The following is a 15,124-nucleotide window of genomic DNA, read 5'->3' on the forward strand; positions in this document are numbered from 1 at the left end:
GGTGGTCACAAGGTCATCCCTTCATGTCCAAATGACGCACAGCTGATCCTGGGATGAACTGGGGACAAGCACTCAGTTCTCCCGGGATAGCTGGGACTGCTTTTTTCCCATTTCCCCCACCACCACCATCTCGGGACCAACCCGAGCTCCGCGGGCGGTGTGGCTACCCTGCTGGGGTCCTCCCTCCTCCCCACGAGTAGCAGGCCTCAGGAAATGGGAACAGAGCTGTGCGGGGGGGAGTCGAGGGGTGAAGGGGAGAGTGTTTTTGCCATCTTTGGGATAGCACTCGGTGTCTTCCAGCACCAAGTTTGGTGTGTGTGTGTTTGTGTTTTAATCTATCGTATCTATCTATCTATCTATCTATCTATCTATCTATCTATCTATCACCTTTGTGCAGGATTGTGCCTGTGCAATTGGGCAAATGGCTCCAACTTTTTTTAAAAAAAAAATGGTGCCACCAGACCGCCCCTCTTTACTTCTGGGAAAACTCATGGCGTGTGGCCCCTTTTCTTGCCTTGGGTTTCATGCATTCAGTAAACACACTGGTGGAAAGATAAAGCCCACTGGCCTGACCTGACCCTCTGTGCTTTCATCAGAAATAGGGTGGTTGCTTAGGAATCGCCAAAAATGGAAAAATGCATCACCAAAAAGAGGACTAATGAAGAGACTGATTTGCATAAAATGTGCACATGGTGATTTAGGTATATAGATACAAACACAAAAATAATTATTAGAATATAAGTAGAAATACCGCACAACTCACCAAAGTGAAGTAGACTACGTCTTGTGTGCCTACCTGTTCCATTTCTGCTAACTCTTGATGCACAACGGTTTTTATAGTTCTTCTTTGGGCTTCTCTACATTAAGGGAAAATCCTGCACCCTTACCGGGTCTTCATCTTCTGGAGTCTTTGCAGGTGTATGATGAGCACATTACATGTGTTTCTCTCCCTCCCTGCCCCCACCCCATGCACTTTGTTTTTCCCAGTTCAACCAGTAGATGGTGTTGCAAGATTTCTAAAATATTTCTTGAATTACACCACTTCTTTGATGGCGGTTTTTTTGGGGGGGGGGAGCAGGGGAGGAGTGTTATTACTGTATTTTCAGCCATTTATAAAATGGTGGAATAAACCTAAAAAAAAGATGAGAACGGCGCCAGAGGTTGACAATCATGAACGCCTGATCAATGCCTTGTATAAAAATGCCCTTTACCTTTAATCTATAGTTGAACAGAACAGCCTTTCAAACAGAAGACACATGGCCTTCCTAGAAGATTAAATCAAACCCTGGAAAGTGTGTTTTCTGGCTCAGGGTTCCTGAAATGAGATAACTGAACGAGGAGCTGGAGTCAGACATGCAACAGACAGAAAGTACTGCTCTGTTATAGCTCAAGGCCATACCCTGGATTGGTCAGGTGTGGCTTAAATACTTGGACTCTTTCCAGATCAAGAGAGCAGTATTTTCTGTATGCCAGACTTCGGATTCTGGCTCTAGTTCAAATTGCTGATTTCATATTGCATACACACTTTTCTTGCGTAAAAACATAAGAAGAGCCCTGCTGGACCAGACCAGATGCCTGGCTAGTCAAGCACCCTTTCTGTGCTCTAACACACTGTCTATTAGGGGTGTGCACAGACCCCCCGCTCCGCTTCACTTGCAGATCCGCCATTTTCCGGATCGGGCCGCTCCGCCCCGCCCCCGCTCCGCCCACTTCCGCTCCGCTCCGCCCGGAGCTCCGGATCCAGATCCGGAGCTCCGTTTCCCCCCCCCATAGGCTTGCATTGAAAGCTAAAAAATTATACAACTTTTTTTCTGTTCAAGTTAGAAACCTCATGTTTGGCACCATGACACCTCATGGGGATATACACACGCATGCCAAGTTTCAAAGCAATCCCATCATCCCCTGATTTTTGGCGAATTTTTGAAAATCGGGCACCCCACACACACCATCCCTGCGAGGTGGGCAGGGGAGGAGGGAGGGAAGGCAGGCAGGCATGCAGCTGGCATTTCTGGGGGCATAAGGAAGTGAGCCAAGGATAAGCCAGTAATGCATATAAAATGGAATAAATCAATCAATAAACAAAGGAGGGGTGGAATTAAAAGCAGCAGTGTTGCTCAATAAACAACAAGAAGAACTTTTTTTAAAAGGCTATATCTGTCTTTTACCAGCAATAGGGGGACGTGCCCGGGGGAGGGGGAAGTAGCTGCCAGTTCAAGACACTGACAGCCACAGCTCCGAGAAGAAGTAAAACGCTCACTTCGACTCAGAACAGGCATTGCTCCACCACTGAAAAGTGACCATTCACTTCAACTCATGAGAGGCATTGCTCCACCGTTTTACTCTCTTTGGAAGGCTCTATGGCCTTCCAGTGCAAGAGAGAGTGGGGGCACGTCCACGATGAGATGCCCTAGGGGAGCTCATCCCCTTGCACCACATCGATTCAGTTGTTCCCCAAGGTTAGGGTGGGGAGCAGTGCTGTGTTTTTCTATCTCTTATTCTTGGCTTAGTATATGATTTCAGGTTGTGTTTGTGCATTTGGTGGGGCTACTGTGTTAAAAAACACGGGGAAAAGCCCGTTCAGATGAAGAAAGAGAAGTTTCCCAGAATCCCAAGTTACCTGTTTTGCCTATGCCCTCCTCCAACTTTGGGATCATCATGACCGGGAGCTGACTCTGCCCCTCAGCCCTTTGAAAAAGGTATTTTTCCCGCCGATTTTTTAAAAACGTCTAGCCCGCGACCCGTACGATGCAGAAAGTTGAGAGTGGTCTCAAAATGACCCCCATCCACGACTCTCTGTGCACAAGAATTTTCAGAATGATAGCTTAAACCCCCCCCCCAGTTATCCCCGATTCTTTCCCTCAATGCAATCCTATGGGCGAAAAGACGAAACGCAGTTTGAGCCGCGCGGTTGACCCGATTTTTAAAAAAATATTGCACGTGAACCACAGCACGCAGAAAGTTGATAGTGGTCTCAAAATGACCCCCATCCACGACTCTCTGTGCACAAGAATTTTCAGAACGATAGCTTAAACCCCCCCCCAGTTATCCTCGATTCTTTCCCTCAATGCAATCCTATGGGCGAAAAGCCGAAAACGCAGTTTGAGCCGCGCGGTTGACCCGATGTTTAAAAAAATATTGCACGTGAACCACAGCACGCAGAGAGGTGAGAGTGGTCTCAAAATGACCCCCATCCACGACTCTCTGTGCACAAGAATTTCCAGAATGATAGCTTCAAAAACAACGTAGTTATGCGCGATTATTTGCCGCAATGCAATCCTATGGCGAAATGTTTTCAAGATGGCGACCGGAGCGCTCCGCCTGAACTCGGAGCTCCGAAAAATGGTCGCTTCTCTTCGCCTTGCTTCTAGGGGGTCCGCGGTCCGCTCCTACTCCGCCTCTGGGTAAGGCGGAGCAGGCCAATCCGCTACTGCTTCTACGCTCCTAATCGGAGCGGAGCACATCCCTACTGTCTATAATAGCTCAGAAGGGTAATAGTTCAGCCTCCAATATCAAGGTACTTAGTTCAAGTCCCACATTGTCTGACCCATGCAGCCCTGATCCATGCAACCCAGCCATGCAAAGTATGAGGGTAGCACTCATTTTCAGGAACAACATTCTTCCACATTCAGATCGGTTTGCTGGCTTGTATCTCCCAGGGGTATGCAAAGTGAGGCCTACAGCCTGCATCCGGACTACCAAGCTGGTTTCTCTAGTACAGCATCTGCCTCCACTTTTTCCCCCTTTGGAACACTGTCCTTGTGATGACTCACCACACAGTGGCAGCACAGGACTTCACTGGCCACAGGGAAACTTTCTTTGCCAACGCCAGATGCGTGCATGCTCTTTAGGAAAGGCGATAGTTGTCCCAGGCCTACATATGTAGGGTAGGGTCAGCCTTCTGTCCTTTTTTTAAAACAACAACAACAACAGATAGCCCATTAATAACTTTGGTTGCTGTGCCAACTATACCTTTCTCTGGAGCAACCATAAGGGAATCTTGGGGTCTTGGTTGTGCTTTTATATTGTATTTAATATTATGGTTTTATACTATTGTTTTGCTTTGAATTGTCTTAAATTTGTAAACCGCCCAGAGAGCTTCGGCTATTGGACAGTATAGAAATGCAATAAATAAATAAATAAACCTGTGTCCTTCTAGAAATGAGAATTTTCACTCATTTCAGGGCTTCCTTAAAGGAAGTGTTAAATCTTCCTTGTGTGAGCAGTGAGTCCCGCTTGTGCAATGGAACAGAGGGACCCATTGCTTGTGGAAGGGAATCAGTGGTGTGTAAAGGAATCGACAGGGGCATAAGCACCCCCATTGGATTCTGCCTTCCGACTGTAACTTTGGACTTGAATGGTTGTTTCAGCTATTTTTCTCCACTTTAGTAGAAGCTATTTCCCCACTTTGTGAAGCGTGGTGAATAAATCTATGGTGTGTATACCACTGGAAAGAGCCCCTTTGTTTCTGCCTTCAACATTACCTCACACATACACATGTGAGTTTCCATATGCATATGGAGCTTGGTAACACCACAGGTAGGTATGGCAGGCTTGAGTCCCTCGCTTTTGAGCTCCGAGAATGCTACTAAGACCTTTCATTCTGCCAAGCTTTTAACAAGGTTTAATGTTTTTATCTGCCTGCTTTTAAACAGACTTGTTTTAAGCTGTTCTCGGTCTAATTATATGATACCATTTCTAGTATTTTTAATGTTGTATTGATTGATTTTTAGTGTTATCATTATTGTATTTATTGATAACTACTTGTATTGACCAGGTGTGAACAACATCCCACAATAAGCCGCAGCAACAGCAAGCACCAGGTTGTATATGCAATCCCCATTGGGAGGTTGTGTCATGCAAACCTGGCAACCATTGGTAATGTGAGGATTCTTTAACCCTCACGGAATCCATGCTTGTCGGGTTGCATATTCAAAATGGCAGCCACATGTGCTTTGCATGCACCACAGTTTCACTATGGGTTAAATAACCCACAATGGGCTGTTGTGTCATGCGAACAGTTCCATTGTGTAAATTCATCCTTGCACTCTTTTCCTTTCCCCAAGTGAAATATTGAAAGAAACGTTATTGAGCCTTTCTCCAGGACTAATCTTGTGGAATTAAAGAAATATGTGCCAATGCAACCAAACATTATCTGTGTGCGCAACTGATGCAGATAATCATTGCTATGACCATTGCTATGACCACACTAAACTTGATAGATGCATCTGATATGGATGGCGATACACAAGTCACACAGAATAAAGCACCACTACAGCTAGATCAGGCCCAAATGTGTAATCTCCCAGGCATATGCCCTCTGAAAAAAAAAACCCACTGACATAAGTAAGGCTTTGGTATATTTTGGGAAATTATTTCGCAGAATAAAAAAAGTTTTGCAACAGGTATATTCCAAGTACATCTTTCTAAATATTTTCACAAAACAGGTTCAAGAACATTGATTCACAAGGTGAAAAATATCAATTTCCTTTACAAAAATGCATAATGTTTTCAAACTTCTTTGAGAGGGCTTTTCTACAAGAAGATTTTAACCCACCACTTTATTGAGGCTTCTGCTTCTGAGTTCTTTGTAGGATTAAGATTGGATCCTTTACATACTTTTTTCCAAAGGGTTACTTTCTCTGCCCTTCCATGTGCTCCATTACACAACCACAAGGTGGCAATGTGATATAGTAGAATTGCCCAAATACACCAAGGTCTCGTGCCGCCATTCACAGAAATAACACCCCTTCCTTATTAGAAAAACAAGCAAACACGTGCTATAATTGTTGCAAAGTACAGAAGTGTCAGTGGAGGATGACAATGACATGAAAAGCATCAATAAACTACCGTAAGGAATCATGATTGGACAAAAAAAAATGCCTCATGCAGAAAGGCTCTAAAAGAAGTCCTTGAAAAGGATAATAACTTGTATCTAAACATTCTGTTGAACGATAAGAACACTCTCACTTCTTTACACACAATATCTTCACACACACACACACACACAGAACTCTGGTTCATACATAACGCTAACCCATGTTTTATTTAATTCATGGTTAATCCATGGTTTGTTGCCATACCCATGGTTTGTCTGGCAGATAATCAAATAAATAATGGTTTGTTTTCTCAATCTCTGCATTGTTTGTTTCCCTCTTCCTTTTCCCACCCCTTTCAGTATCCCAAATACTTTCGTGGCAGGAAGACTAGCTGGTCCTTTTTTTAAAAAAAAAAACACCTTTCTTGCCCGTTGCATCTGAAGCCTGGTGAAACAACTAATGGACAACCCACTGTTCTGGATTCGTATATAATGACAACCTGTGGTTTAAACAACCCAGAATTCAGACCCCAACAACAAACCATGGGTTCTCTTTCTGGGTTGTTTGGAACAAACCATGTTTTGTTAGTGTGTCTGCTTTTGCATATGACAACAACCCAGAATTCAACATGGGTTAGTGTGCTAACCAGATCTGCAGCTCCAGGAAACTGTACCAAAGGGTGCTCCCAAGGCACTAACGTAGTGTTTGTGGGGGCATGGAGGCTGCAGATAGGTAGTGGAATTGGTGACTAAAGGAAGTGCCATTTGCTCACATAGCAGGGTCTTTTGATTCAAGCAATTCTTGCTTCTCAATTCAAGAAAGTGCCCAAATGTCCTCTGTTCATAAACTAGAATGGCTACAACCTTTCTATATCTTCAAGCCATCCACCACCACCCTTTATCCTAAAATATGCAGTATTTTCTGGGCTACCAAAGTGCAATGATGCCAAAAGAATGCCTGAGGGATAGGCCAGGCGCTTGTCAGGTTTAGATGGGATTGGGCAGCTGCACCCTCCACCTGAGAGAGGGCTTTGAAGCTGAGCCTTCCTAGGAAAGAAACAATATGTCCAGAATGAAAAGCAGCACACTCAGATGGGCATTTAGCCAATCAAACAACTACAGGAACTTGGATAAGCCAGGCATCATGAAATATGTTCCAATGGGATAGATGTATCCTCAAGTTCCATTGATTTTAGTGGGTCTATTCTAAGTATGACCAAATCTAGTTCCAATCCACAGAAAGATAGAGACGGAGATAGATAGTGATGGATGGATTATAAAACTTTGCTTCATCTGAATACATCGGGGCAAATTAAAACTTCCCTAAAAAGCAAGGCAAATCCAGTAAAGAATAAGGCCATATTGGGCCCAAACTAGAAGTGACACTGAAGTGAATACTATTCACAAAAACCAGAACCCATAGTTTTAGCTTCCCTCCACACAGCGGTCCCTGGCAATCTTCTATCAGGCACCGACCAAGGATAGATCTGCACTACTGCTTTATAGCAGTATCGTAGTGCACTGATAACTGTTGGGGCACATTACACATTTCATATACCTCTTTCATAGTGTTATTTCCTGTCTTTTATTCCACATTATCCCAAATTCTACAACAAATGTCATTGGGTGTCCTATGAAGTATAAATGCGCAAGAGGGATACAGCGTCACCACGATGGGATCATAATGATTTGACACAAGGTGTAGATCTGGCCTAGGTCATAACCTGCTTAGCTTCAGCAAGATAGCTGCATCGTGTGCTCTCAGACTATGCCCTGCCAGGTATTGAGGCTTCCAACCACTCCCTCCAAAAATTTCTGCAAGAGAAAGAGAGAAGGGGTTGATCACTTCAAATCAGGAAGAGGCACCTTCCATCAGCAGAGTTTTCCGCCTTCCCTTTCATCACAGTTCAGTCCATTCAGGTAGCTCATTCCATTCCCCTGATCTCGAGGAGAAGATCTGTGGGGCTCGGGGATTGCAGGGGGAAAGAAGGGGTAGGAAAGTCCTAGCTCATATCGTTTTAATGCATGTTTAAAGGTGAAGTGGGAATTCTAGTTCATTCCCTAAGTAGAACAGTAGGGTTGCTGAGGATGGATTCTCTAGAGCAGCCCTTCCCCAAACTGCTGTCCTTCAGATGTTTTGAACTTCAATGCCCATCAGCCCCAGCCAGCATAGCTAATGGTCAGGAATCCTGGGTTGTAGTCCAAAACATCCGGAGGGCTGGTTGGGAAAGCTGCTGCAGGGTGCTCTTTCAAGTCACTAAGATATTTGAAAATGTAATATGAGACTTTTGATTACCTGGAACTACCTTTGAGTCCAGTAATAAGCAGACTGTGATTATTACTGTGATTATTACTCTGGGAGCATTTGTGTATTTGTCACAGAAGTACATATAACCAGCATTCCTATACCGTTTCCAATAGGAATGATTTGCAGAACATTACAGGAATGTGAAATCATAATGTAGGAAGCAGCCATAAATGTGTGCCTCATTGGGCGTGTTTGTAAATGTTGTCAGTGTGGGATAGTATGTAAGAGAATAATTGTTAAGTTGAATGTACATTCTAGCTGAAGTAGGTATTACTTGAATTAAGGTCTTTGAATTACAAATAGGTATTTGAATTAGGTAAGTATTTGAATTACAAATGTGGAAAATTGGACACCGATTTAAACATCACGTAAAAAACGCCTTAAATTTCAGTGCAGTAAAGCATAGGTATTTTATAGCTAATTTTAACATACATATATATGTTAATATACATTCCAGTTCATTTTTACTATTGATTGAAATAGGATAGGTACAATCCAACCAAAATTAATCTGTTTTAGGAACTCTTCATTTAAATGTTAGAGATTTAAGCTCATACTTAACATTCCAACAGAAATCAATCAGATTTAAAAGTACTTACATTATGACTGGCTCATGGCCTATAGAATTAACATACATTTCTTTCCAGATACAGATATTTCTATCTCCATTTATTACATGGATTTAGAATGAAAGAAATAGGAAGTTATGGCTGAAAAATTGCCTTGCCATAATATCAGTTTAGGCATGTTTTATATTCAGGAATTTAATCTAAAATCTGTAGATACCTAGCAATTAGGCCCAATTAACACCTGCAGGTTTCCTAACATGTCTACTACACAGAAAATATTTAACCTATTAATTGAATTCTGTATTCAATAAAATGGAAGTGAATTCTGATGTTAAAGAGATTGAAAACTGAAGTAATTGTGTGAGCAGACTGTAAAAATGCTGCTCTGTACCTTATGCATGACATGGAGGTCTTCCAGCTCTATAGTAGGATGTTCACTAATCTAATTTCTTCATCTCTGTGCTTCTTAATATTGAGATTTATTTATTCTTTCTAAAAGGTCAGGCTCTATTGGATTGTAACGCCAAACTAGACATTGCTCAGAGATCTACACAGGTGTGACCCAGCAAAGGTCAGTAGTCCAGCACTTTGTTCAAGTATAGAAAGTTATTAATAGAGGGTGAAATGATAGTTCTACATAAACAGGTGATGCATGCTAGCCTTCTAAGGCCATTACAAATGGGTCAAAGCCAAACCCATACCTGATTTAATTAAAAGTTGATCAATATGTAAATAAAATGTCTGAATATTAAAACATCACAGAAATCCTAAAAGCTAATTTCCACAGGAATTTCATCTATTTGGTTGTTCTAAAATTTGTATTGTGCTTTTGATTCAATAAAATTGTATCTAAGATTTTAATCGGCTGGGTCATTCAAACCAGCCATAATATTGCCACATGTCAATGTGTAGCTGTGTTAACAATGAAGAGTCATGTGGCACCTTAAAGACTAACAGATCTATTGTGAATTCAGTGAGGCAGAGAGCCAAACTATGTATTTCACTAATCAAGTAGCATGTAGCTGAGGCTCGTATTACTTTCTACTTTTGCGTAAGTGCACATGGCTGCACCATGGCACTGCCACTTTTCCCCACCCACCCCCTACAGGAGGAGGGGGGTTAAAAGAAAGAAAGAAAAGAAGTCTCAGTTGAAGTCTTTTTGGAAATTTGGGGGAAGAGTGTATGGGAGGGGGGAGATTTAACCCCCCCTCCCAGAGTGCTGTGTTCCCAATCTATATCAGGGCACTGCACTAACATGGGAGTAAAAAGTAAAACATGACTCAGTTACACACTATACGTGTAATGGGTAAATTTGGTCCTTATTCTCAAGTAAGAGTGCATAGGATTGTCCCTTGAAGGTTTCTCTTTCTCTCCGGGGGTTTTCCCTATAGTAGCAATAACACTCCGGAGAGAAGAAACAATTAAGGATGATTTGGCCAAACTGTTGTTTTATGGGCAAATGTCCATAAGAATCTGCTATCTGCTTTATTTATTTATTTATTTATTTATTTATTACATTTTTATACTGCCCAATAGCCGAAGCTCTCTGGGCGGTTCACAAAAAATTATTGAGTGCATGCAGCCTAAAAGATGACTTCATTTACACTAAGGAAAACTAGACAAGATGCTTGTGATTGGCCACTCACGAAAGTTTGCGGGTCTTAGTTTTAAATGATGCCAAGAATGTCTCCTGCAGCATCTGTTGAAGTGGTAACATCTGGAAAAAAAAGGGATTTTCTGCCACTAGATGGTGCAGTCTCAATGGAACTGAATGTAATTAAGCCCATAACAATCGCTCCAAAAAAGCAAGAAGAACAAACACCCCGGGTAAGCAACATGATTTCCTTTTACTATAAAGACGCCCTATGAAATAGAAAAACACCAGTGTTTTCATAAGAATTCCACTGAAGATTGTTTCTCAACAAAAGCAGCATCTGATTTTGGCACATCTATCACTCCTAAACCATTTAGGGGTGCATATAATAGGAAGAAGTATTCCCTAAGGAAGAAATTGAAAGTTACTGTGGATGAGTCCTCTCAACCCCAGGTGGACATCCTGAAGCAATGAGCATTCATGTAACAGAGTACTTGGAATATTCGGACACTTGACCACGAGGACAAACGTAAGTGTGAATGCTCCACGTACATGAGGACAGCAGGTGCTATTTCTATGACTGCAGCTTCCCCTTTTCAAGATGCTGCAAGTCATGAAAATGGCTGCAGCTGTTCCTGTCTCTGAAGTGAATCCAAATGAAAATTACTTGGCTGTACATCTATGTATGCAGTCACCTACAGAAGATACACACCATTTATTTGCATAAATCCACCAATCGTTGATTGATAAAATGGGAGTGGAAGAAGGAGAGAACACTTCTAGGCCCTCTAGTTCTTCTTTTTCTTTTTGACCCCCTAAACACAAAAAACATGTGTGTCCCCCACCCCCACAAGACTATAACCATTTAATGTCTTTCTCCTTGATTTCCCTTTGGTCTACTTACTCCCATTGGGGACAAGATAAATAATGTGGCTTTAATTGATCCCTTTAGAGACGGAGAGGGGGGGGGAATTCCTAATACAAAGTTATTGGGAATATATGGTTCCCATGTAATTCCCATTCCCAAATAGGAGAGTAAGTACACTTGCTTTATTTTATAGACTGGTTCACACATGCATGTTTGCTGTTTCATGGATTGGACCCAGAATCTGCCTTCTGCAAAAGGAAGGGCTCTGCTTACATAAGATCCCATAACTGCCATAACTCACCATAGCTCATGTCATTCAGCAGAGTCTCCTGACTCTTTGTTTATCATTTTCAGGAGACTGGAGGGGCTGCCATGAGAGGGAAGGGGTGCATGAATTCTATTCCTGCCAGCTCTGCTGATCCAGTCTAAATATGGATCTAACTCCATTACTGCCACATGATGACTTTGAATGGATGAATTGGCCATCAGAGATACAGCACCACAGGACCGTCCTATTGTTCCACATCACCACAAGCACCATGTTTTCTAATGCAGTCTATTTGCACATTCAGCTGCCAGTCATCAAGGATACAGCAATCAAGGGTGGAGATACTTGTCTGCTTTGCACAATGTTTGTTGCCCTCCCCAGTATTTGTTTGGCAGATGGTTGAACAAGGTGCGTTTTGTTTTCTTAATCTCTGGATTGTTTGTTTCCCTCCTCCTTGTATCCCAAATGCCTTTGCAGCTCTGTAGTACTGGTATGTAGGGTGGCTGGGTTTTCTACCACTTTTTCCCACTGCTTCTGTAGCCTGGTGAAACAACCTATGAACAACCACGGTTCTGGGTTCATAGCAACAGCCCATGATCTAAATAACCTTGGTTTCAGCAAACCGTGTTTTTTTCTTTCTGGTGAACAAACCATGGTGTTTACACATTACAACAACCCAGAATTCAACAACCCATACCATACATTATCACTATGTGTGAACCTGGCCACTGAGTGATTTGTGACAAACACAAGTGTATGGACACATCAGCCTATCTTGTTTATGACCAACCCTACTAATTTCCTTCTTCAACCATATCAATGGTCTGTAGCTATGTTACAGCAGGAACCATGAATGTTTGTACATTCTTGGAACAAAAGTTATGTACAGTCTTTATCTATCATAGGACTATGTGAAATGTATTCTTACCTTGAATTTTAGTCTTAAAATCTGGACTTACTTTTCTTTCCTGAAATAGTCCTGGGCGGGATACACTCCATATACAGTTTTCAAAATATTTTCAAAGTGTTTTATCCTGCTTGGTGTAGATCTGGCCCTGCTCTCTCTGTAAAAGAGAATGTGCTTTTCTTTCAGATAGACCATACTTGAAAGAAAAAATGATGAAAACTCCCTTTTAACTCAGCTTGTGAATTTAAAGATGCACCTATTTCTTATCTGCTTCCCCTCCTCCCAAGGTTCTGCAATAATTTATGGTCAGAAGAAAGCATGTCTGGAGCTTTTTTGGTGGGACAAATGATCCGAGATTCAGCTCTCTTTTCCTCTTGTTGCTGCAATTGCAAAGAAATTGCTTGCCCTGCTACATTTTTGACATTATTAAGATGGCCCTTTAAGATGAATAGGAAGTGAGAATGAGAGACAAGCAAGCTATATAGAGATGGATGAAGGCAGGGGGGAGAGAAAGAAACATTAAGGCAAAATGATGAACATTTGAAGTTTACCCACAGTGGATTATGGACAGTGACATCTGTCTCCTTGTCATATGCCTTAGTTGATTTGTAGCTCAATCCCTAATCAACACGTAGTGCTACTTTTCAGATATGGCACACTCCAAAGTTTATACAGGGTGTTCCATTTCACCAGAAATGATCACATTCTCCTGTCCAGTGTTGTTCCTGTTATTGTGATACACCCTTGAGACAAATCTTAACTACAGCAGATTGGTGCTGGTTGTAGGATCTGAGCTGCTGTCTTAATACTGAATTCCCTGGCTAGCTGTCTACTTCCAGCAGAAGCAAAGAGCGTGGGAGGAAATCAAACAGAAGGAAACCGCTGCTCTCCCTGCTTATCCAAAGCTAGACTGCATCCCAAGGGAAGCAGCACAAGAAAGTGAAAGCTTTATAAAGGATACCCTTCGAAGGCCAAGTAAATCTTGTAGGGCAGAAAAAGTGATAATAAGCAATGAATTCTGAGATGCATGAAACCCACCAGAATAGTCTTTTATCGAGCCAATTATTCAATGCACTTGAAAGGCTGAGATTTAACAACATATATTCATGATCAACGGTATAACATGGGCTCCTCAAAAAGAATGCCCACTTCCTTGAAGTTTGTTTCTCTGCCACTTATATAATCGACCATATGCCAGCACGGTATATACCATATAAAACAGACTGTTCATGTAATGGAAAACAGAGTAAAATACTTCCATATAAAACAGGCTTTCTTGGAAATAAGATCACTCCTACAGTTTTCCCATATGCAATAGGTTTAATATTAGAGCTGCAACATTTAATGAGTAGTTTTAATCAAAGCCTTAATTGATTACTCAGGGGCTAAATTGAATTGTCAAGGGTAATTTTTAACTGATGGGTCTGTGAGTTAAATGCACAAGGCTGGTTCTGTTGGTTATTTTTAGGATATTTTGGGTGATTTCTTTCTTTCTTTTTTTTGGTTTTTGGTTTTGTTTTGCTCATTTGTTTTTTGTGTTTTTGTTTGATTGTTACCCTGTTACTATAATAGACTAAAATAAATACTATACTATAAAAAGTATACTATAAAATACTATAAAATAGGTTTTTTTTTATAGAATACTATAAAAAGAAAAAAAATTAAAGATAGCATTTCTTGCTAACAATCACTGGTAGATTTTGTTTATAAAAGTGTAAGTTAACTTACACTTTCTTCAAAATCTCAGAATGTTACATATATTCTGATTTTGGCTATATGTTAATTAAACTTTAATTGATTAGACAGGTCATTAACTAATTACAATTCTTTACTTGCTTGGCATACAAACTTAAAAAGAGCACAGCTGGGTAAGACCAAAGCCAATGTAGTCCATCATTTTGCTGCTTTGCACAGTGGTGAACAATATATCACTAGGGAGCCCACAGCAGGCAATGAAAAAAATAGGTTGCTAGGAGCAATATATATATATTGCCCATGGGTTTGTCTCAGACTCTTTAAAGGATCTGAGGGAGCAATCCTGTGCCTACCAGACACTAGCCAGGGAACTGTGCTCCCATCCCCATCTCCATTGGAAAGAACTACACCAGCTACCTCTCTGCACTCAGAAAATGGAGTGCGGAGACAGAGAAAAGGGGTGCTCTTGGGGCCTGGAAGGGGAAGAGACCAGGGCATCTGTCTTATGCCATTTCCTATGACTGCCCCCAGCCTCCTGTCTTCCCCCTGCAAGGCACTGCTGCTAGACAGGCGAAATAGCCGAAATGCAGGGTGAGCTGGAGCATGGAGCCAAAGATCACCTCCACGCTGCTCCTGCTTCTGCATAGGATTCTCGTCAGCCTCCAAACTGTAGGACTGCGCCCTATGCTAATGGCCACCATCACCCCATCTGTGGCAGAAATGAAATGAATACATGTTATGCGAAGAAGAATCTTTAGTTGCCTGTACTGAATTTACTGCCAATCAGAATCTAGTTTCATATCCCTGTTTGAAGGAACCCTTACACCACAGTTTCTCCATTTAGACATCAGCAGAAACTTTGGTTTAAGAAGCCAGGAGATATTTTCCAAAGCCAAGTGCAAAAGGGGAGGAGGAAAGGTACAAGCAGCCAAACTGCTCAATAAACGGTCCGATAAATGGTCTATCATTAGGGTGTGGAGAAGGTAGATCTGGTTAATTTGCAGTAGCTCAACAAGGATTATGCTACAAGAAAGAAAGAAAGAAAGAAAGAAAGAAAGAAAGAAAGAAAGAAAGAAAGAAAGAAAGAAAGACCATAGCCG

Source organism: Elgaria multicarinata, chromosome 2 (assembly GCF_023053635.1).
Source record: "Elgaria multicarinata webbii isolate HBS135686 ecotype San Diego chromosome 2, rElgMul1.1.pri, whole genome shotgun sequence".
Lineage (NCBI taxonomy): Eukaryota > Metazoa > Chordata > Lepidosauria > Squamata > Anguidae > Elgaria > Elgaria multicarinata.